Source organism: Engraulis encrasicolus, chromosome 21, assembly GCF_034702125.1.
Source record: "Engraulis encrasicolus isolate BLACKSEA-1 chromosome 21, IST_EnEncr_1.0, whole genome shotgun sequence".
NCBI classification, from domain to species: domain Eukaryota; kingdom Metazoa; phylum Chordata; class Actinopteri; order Clupeiformes; family Engraulidae; genus Engraulis; species Engraulis encrasicolus.
Window position 1 is genome coordinate 48,587,747 of NC_085877.1, and position 7,500 is coordinate 48,595,246.

Consider the following 7,500-nt stretch of genomic DNA (forward strand, 5'->3'; position numbering starts at 1 on the left):
ATGGTAATAGCTGCTTGTTATTAGTAATAACAGCAAAATAACCATATGGTTTCCGGTGCAATTACACTATAATTTCTCATTAATAACAGCAAAAATAACCATTCAGTTTCCAGTGCAATTATGCTGTAGTTTCTAGTTAATAGTAGGCTAATGGAAACAGCTGCTGTGTCATCATAGTAGTTAGGTGGTAGGTATGCCAGTAACTAAACGGTATCAGCCGAAGTAGTTTCATACTAATTAGGCTACATCAGGGCCGTAATGTGCAATATTTCCTCTTCCTATGTTATTGCATAGAAACGACCACCCAAGCATCCTTGTATTATTTCTGCTTAATTACCTTGTAAACAATTGAGTAGTTATATGGAAATAAGATAGAATCAGGGCCGTAAAATGCATTATCACCTATTCCACTCAATTTTATGGAAATTACATATTTTCATGGTCTTAAAATGTCTTATTTCTTATTTCCACTCAATTACTTAGTTATTATCATTTTTAATACAATATAGACTAGCCTACTATGAAGTGATTCAAGTACACAGACAAACACATTGTGTGCAAAACTTTATTTATTTTTCCAATCAGTTATGAGATTCATGTTCACTGATGTGAAGTTGTCAATCTGCCACCATCCAGAGGAAGTCCTGTGAACACAAAACAAACAGAGAAGTCAACTGCAAGACCGGTTTCACCACGTTTATTTTTTTATGTTATCAATTCACCATCGCTAAATTTGCTTCTGAAATGCAGTACCATGTTAAATGCACGTTGTAAATCTTCCTCAGGCTGACAACATAGCTGATTTACAAAGGCAAACTCTAGCTAGCACCTAGCTTCAGTCATTGAAAACATGGTGGGCAGAGCTAGCTAGTGGTTTCCATTGTAAAGGTACTTCTGTATGCCGTTTCATTTCCAGAACAAACATAAACCTAACACTAACTCATAAAACATGTTTGCATAAGGCTAAAGTAATTCGACGATTGAAGGTGGATGAAATCAACATCAAGACCATTTTAGCTCACCTTGAAAGTTACCCTGGTTGCTGCCTGCGTGCGAAAGCACTGTGTGGTGCGTCTCAAACTCCACCCTTGTGTGTCAGGGTACTCAATTAAACAACGTCAGCGTCTCTGAGCCATACTGCAAGCAGAGCGGGCAGCGTACAACTAGAACGAGTGTGCTTGAAGTACAGAAGTATACTGATTGGGACGCTCCTGTTCTGCAGTAACCAAACTTTCGTTGCCTAGCAACAACAGGACTCGCCGCCGCCACCGCGAGCTAGTTCAACTTCAGTGCAGCAGAGCCAGGCAAGGTAAGCTTCCTGACAACGAACTTGTAATGTAGTTCTAGCTTTAACCTGCTTTCATTTTGTCTCTGAGAATTGAAGGATTTTAACTGTATACATTGCAAACACGTCTTATCAGCCGTGTTTGTGCTGAAATGGCATAGCCTACAGAGGTACATGGAAACCACTAGTTCTAGCTAGCTCTGCCCACCATGTTTTCAATGACTGAAGCTAGGTGCTAGCTAGAGTTTGCCTTTGTAAATCAGCAACGATGTCAGCCTGAGGAAGATTTACAACGTGCATTTAACATGGTACTGCATTTCAGAAGCAAATTTAGCGATGGTGAATTGATAACATAAAAAAGTAAACGTGGTGAAACCGGTCTTGCAGTTGACTTCTCTGTTTGTTTGTTTGTGTTCACAGGACTTCCTCTGGATGGTGGCAGATTGACAACCTCACATCAGTGAACATGAATCTCATAACTGATTGGAAAAATAAATAAAGTTTTGCACACAATGTGTTTGTCTGTGTACTTGAATCACTTCATAGTAGGCTAGTCTATATTGTATTAAAAATGATAATAACTAAGTAATTGAGTGGAAATAAGAAATAAGACATTTTAAGACCATGAAAATATGTAATTTCCATAAAATTGAGTGGAATAGGTGATAATGCATTTTACGGCCCTGATTCTATCTTATTTCCATATAACTACTCAATTGTTTACAAGGTAATTAAGCAGAAATAATACAAGGATGCTTGGGTGGTCGTTTCTATGCAATAACATAGGAAGAGGAAATATTGCACATTACGGCCCTGATGTAGCCTAATTAGTATGAAACTACTTCGGCTGATACCGTTTAGTTACTGGCATACCTACCACCTAACTACTATGATGACACAGTAGCTGTTTCCATTAGCCTACTATTAACTAGAAACTACAGCATAATTGCACTGGAAACTGTATGGTTATTTTTGCTGTTATTAATGAGAAATTATAGTGTAATTGCACTGGAAACCATATGGTTATTTTGCTGTTATTACTAATAACAAGCAGTTATTACCATAAAATTAGACTGAAATTACTGAGAAATTAGTATGAAATTAACACCTTATTAGCGATCCGTAAAGTAAAGTGTTACCGGCACATCACCTTCCATCAGGCAAGGTGTACACGGGGGAATGAGGGAGCATGATGAAGAGAAACAAGACCTGTGGTGACCACAGACAGATGAAAAGCTCAGAGATCAGATGTGTGGTGTGAGAGAGAAAGAGAGAGAGAGAGAGAGAGAGAGAGATGACCAGTAGTGTGTGTGTGTGTGTGTGTGAATCCAGAGATATGTGGTACTGTAGGGAGAGACTAGAGAAAGCTGTGAAGCTTCAAAGGTTCAAAGAAGGAGCAAGAGACAGGAGTTGACATGAGGTGCGTGTGTGTGTGTGTGCGTGTGTGTGTGTGTGTGTGTGTGCGTGTGTGTAAGATTCAAGAGGTTGGCATGAGAGCGCTGTAGAAGCTCGAGAGGGACTAGAGAGAGGTGTACATGAGAGAGCTGTAGAGGCCCTGTGTGTGTGTGCGTGCGTGCGTGTGCGTGTGTCTGTGCTGTAGAGGCATCAGAGAGGTGCGCAGTCTGAGAGGGAACGGTGCGAAATCAGAGGAGATGAGAAGGTCATTACTAAAAAAAGTACAGTAAGAGAACAGATGACCAAAGAAGAGAGAGATAAAGTGAAGTCAGTGAGAGGAGGAGAAGAGAGGAGTGACTAGGAGAGGAGAATGAGAGAGGAGTGACTAGGAGAGGAGGAGGAGAGAGGAGGAGAAGAGAGGAGGAGAAGAGAGGAGGAGAAGAGAGGATGAGAGAGGAGTGGAGGATGAGAGAGGAGGACAAGAGAGCAGTCACTAGGAGAGGAGGGTGAGAGAGGAGGATGAGAGAGGAGAGGAGGATGAGAGAGGAGGACAAGAGAGGAGGATGAGAGAGGAGAGGAGGATGAGAGAGGAGGACAAGAGAGGAGGATGAGAGAGGAGGATGAGAGAGGAGAGGAGGATGAGAGAGGAGGATGAGAGAGGAGTCACTAGGAAAGGAGGATGAGAGGAGAGGAGGATGAGAGAGGAGAGGAGGATGAGAGGGGAGGAGAAGAGAGGAGAGGAGGATGAGAGAGGAGGATGAGAGAGGAGAGGAGGATGAGAGAGGAGGATGAGAGAGGAGAGGAGGATGAGAGAGGAGGATGAGAGAGGAGTGACTAGGAGAGGAGGATGAGAGAGGAGAGGAGGATGAGAGAGGAGGATGAGAGAGGAGAGGAGGACAAGAGACGAGTCACTAGGAGAGGAGGATGAGAGAGGAGGACAAGAGAGGAGAGGAGGATGAGAGAGGAGTCACTAGAGGAAGATGAGTAGAGCGAGGAGAAAGGTTGATGAGAGGAGGGGACTGTAGAGAAGGGTACAAGCAAGCAGAAAGGTTGACAATACGAATATAGAGAAGGATACATTAATATGAAGCGAAGAGAGGAAGAGAGCCAATGGAGAGAAGACTAAAGGAGAGAGAGATGAAGGGAGATCATGAGTGGATGACAAGAGCGGATGGACTGGAGAGAGAGATGAAGGGAGATCATGAGAGGACGACAAGAGGGGAGTGACTGGAGAGAGGTGACTAAAGCATGGAGAAGGTCGATGAGGGGAGAGGACTTTAGAGAAGGATACAAGCGCACCAAAGACTAGAAACAAGAGGGAACAGTGTGACATCAGATGAGATGAGGAGGTCCAACGGAAGTTACTACAAAAAGAAGACATGACCAAAAAGAAGAGAGAGATGAATGGAAGTCAGGAGAGGATGGTGTGTAGAGCAAGCAGACAAGGTTGACAAGACGAATGTAGAGACAGGGACGTAAAGGGCAGGGGGGCTTGAAGGCTTGACTTGAAGAAATGGGCCCCCTCCACATGATATTAGGCCCTCTTTTTTTAGTTTGGGGGGCCCATTCTTGGTAGATGGCGGCGGGCCTGAAGTACTAGCGTTACGTGTGTAGAGAAGGATACATTGAAATGAGATAAAGAGATAAAGAGAGCCAATGGAGTTACCATAGAAGAGAGAGATGAAGGGAGATCATGAGAGGACGACAAGAGGGGAGTGACTGGAGAGAGGTGACTAAAGCATGGAGAAGGTCGATGAGGGGAGAGGACTATAGAGAAGGATACAAGCGAACCAAAGACTAGAAATGAATTAAAATGAGAGGGAAAAGTGTGACATCAGATGAGATGAGGAGGTCCAACGGAAGTTACTGCAAAAAGAAGACATGACCAAAAAGAAAAGAGAGATGAATGGAAGTCAGGAGAGGATGGTGTGTAGAGCAAGCAGACAAGGCGAATGTAGAGAAGGATACATTAAAATGAGAGGAATAGAAGAAAGGAGAAAGGGATGAGAGGAAAAGCAGGCCAAGACTAGATATGAATTGAAATGAGATGAGAAGAGAGAGAGATGAAGGGAGATCAGGAGAGGATGACAAGAGACTGACTAGAGAGAGGAGAGCAGAGCAAGGAGAAAGGTTGATGGAGAGGATACAACCGGGGCAAAGACTAGAGCATGTGCCGTGACATGAGATGAGGTGGGTATGAGGGAGTCAGTAGAGAGAGAGAGAGAGAGAGAGCGAGAGAGAGAGAGAGAGAGAGAGAGAGAGAGAGAGAGAGAGAGAGAGAAGGAATTCAGGACAATGGTGATTAGAGGAAGGTGAGTAGAGTCAAGAGAAGGTTGACGAGACGAGAGGAATGTAGAGAAGATACAAGAAGAAAAGATGACCAAAGTAGAGAGGGATAAAGGGAGATCGGGAAAGGATGAGAGGACTGTAGAGAATATACATGCAGGTGAAAAAAGAGATAGAATAAGGGAAAGTCAGGTGAGGGTGACAAGAGAGGGTGACAAAGAGAGGACGAGGAGAGGATGACAAGCGACTGACTAGACAGAGGTGAGAAGAGAAAGGAGAAAGGAGAAAGGAGAAAGGTTGATGAGACGAGAGGTCAAGCGGGCACAGACTAGAAATGAATTGTAATGAGATGGTATGGTGTGATATCGGATGAAATGAAGAGGTTCAACAGAAGTCACTGCAACAAAAAAATACATGATCAAAAGGAAGAGGGAGATGATGGGAGATAAGGGAGATGGTGATGAGAGAGTGACTATAGGATGGGAGATAAGGGAGATGGTGATGAGAGAGTGACTACAGGATGGGAGATAAGGGAGATGGTGATGAGAGAGTGACTACAGGATGGGAGATAAGGGAGATGGTGATGAGAGAGTGACTACAGGATGGGAGATAAGGGAGATGGTGATGAGAGAGTGACTACTTGACCAAAAAGGAAGAGGGAGATGATGGGAGATAAGGGAGATGGTGATGAGAGAGTGACTACAGGATGGTGAGTACTGTAGACCAAGGAGAAGGTTGACGAGACCATAGACTATAGAGAAAGATACAAGCCAAAGACTAATAATAATAATAATAATAATAATAATTGTATTTGTATAGCACTGTGTCATACAAGGCATGTAACTCAAAGTGCTTAACAAATGGGAAAAAACATTGTTAGAGATAGATTTAAAAGGAGAGGTATAGAGGAGAGGCAGAAAAGCAGGAAGGCAGAGGAAGAAGAGATAGACAGAGAATGTAGAGTCATAAGGTCAACGTAGGTTAGGACCAGGATTCTTAGATGTGTAAGGTCCATAGTGGCTGGGCCTATCATAAGTCATAGATAGTCACACAGAGATTGGGCGCTCAGGTGCGGCCCCTGGTGGCATCAGGGGTGAGGAAAAACTCCCTTTCGCTTGATTCATAGTTTGTGAGGGGGAAAAAAAAGCTCAGTGAGGTCTGAGAAAAAAGACCCCCTGTAGTCAGGAAGAAACCTCAGGCAGAGACCAGCGGCCACCTAGGGGAGCCCCCTGCCAGGGCTGGATTGCGAGTAGTAAGGGCGCTGCGGCAGCTGGGACACTATGACGCCTTGGCAGCTAGGAGTTGGCAAGGATGAAGAGGTGGGTCTTCAGCTGCTTCTTAAAGGAGTCGACGGAGGTGGCTGATCGGATCTCGATGGGGAGGGCGTTCCATCTCTTGGGCGCATAGCAGGCAAACGCGGCGTCGCCGATCTTCTTCTGCGGGGGGGTGGGGGTCCTTAGCAGCTTGGCATCAGTGGACCTGAGAGCTCGAGCAGGGGCATAAAAAGAGAGCATGTCTGAGATATAGCTAGGGGCAAGTCCATTTAATTCTTTAAATACTGTGAGCAGAATCTTAAAGTCGATTCTGTATGAGACAGGTAACCAGTGCAGGTCTGCCAAGACAGGAGAGATGTGCTCTCTCATTCTGGTTCTTGTTAGGATTCTTGCCGCAGAATTTTGAATGAGTTGCAATTTGTCAATTAATTTTTTTGGGAGACCAGAGAAGAGAGCATTGCAGTAGTCTATCCTACTGGTGACAAAGGCATGAATAAGTTTCTCAGCGTCTTGTCGGGGGGCCAAGCCGCGCACTTTGTTGACATTTCTAAGATGGAAAAAAGCAGATTTTGTTATCTTGTTGATGTGAGGCTCAAAGCTCAAATCCGAGTCTATGACCACACCTAGGCTAGTAACCTTATCTTTAATATGTATGCTTAGGTCACCTAGGCTTGAGTGGAGTTTTGCACGTTTTTTCTTAGGCCCAATGAGCAACACTTCAGTTTTATCTTCATTTAATTTTAGGAAGTTACTGTTCATCCAATCTGTAATGGCAGACATGCATTTAGTCAAGGCATGAATGGCAGTGGTTTGGCTAGGCTCGACAGAGATATATAGTTGAGTGTCATCGGCATAGCTATGAAAATGACTAGAAATGAATTGAAATGAGATGAGATGAGATGGGAGAGATAACGTGAAGGCAGGAGAGCATGACAAGAGAAGAGCGACTGGAGGAAGGTGAGTAGAGCAAGGAGACAAGGAGAAAGGTTGACGAGACGAGTGAAATGTAAAGAAGATACAAGCAGACCAAAGACTAGACATGAATTGAAATGAGATGAGCTGGACAACAGTAAGAGGGTAGTACAGAGTCAGTGGAGAATACAGTAGAGTAGAGTAGAGTAGAGTAGAGTAGAGTAGAGTAACATTTATTAATCCCGAAGGAAATGTAGGTGTCTAGTAGCATACATACAAAAATAAATACATAGATTATTTCACATTAAACATTCAGATATAAAAAAGTCTCTCATTGCAATAGTTGCA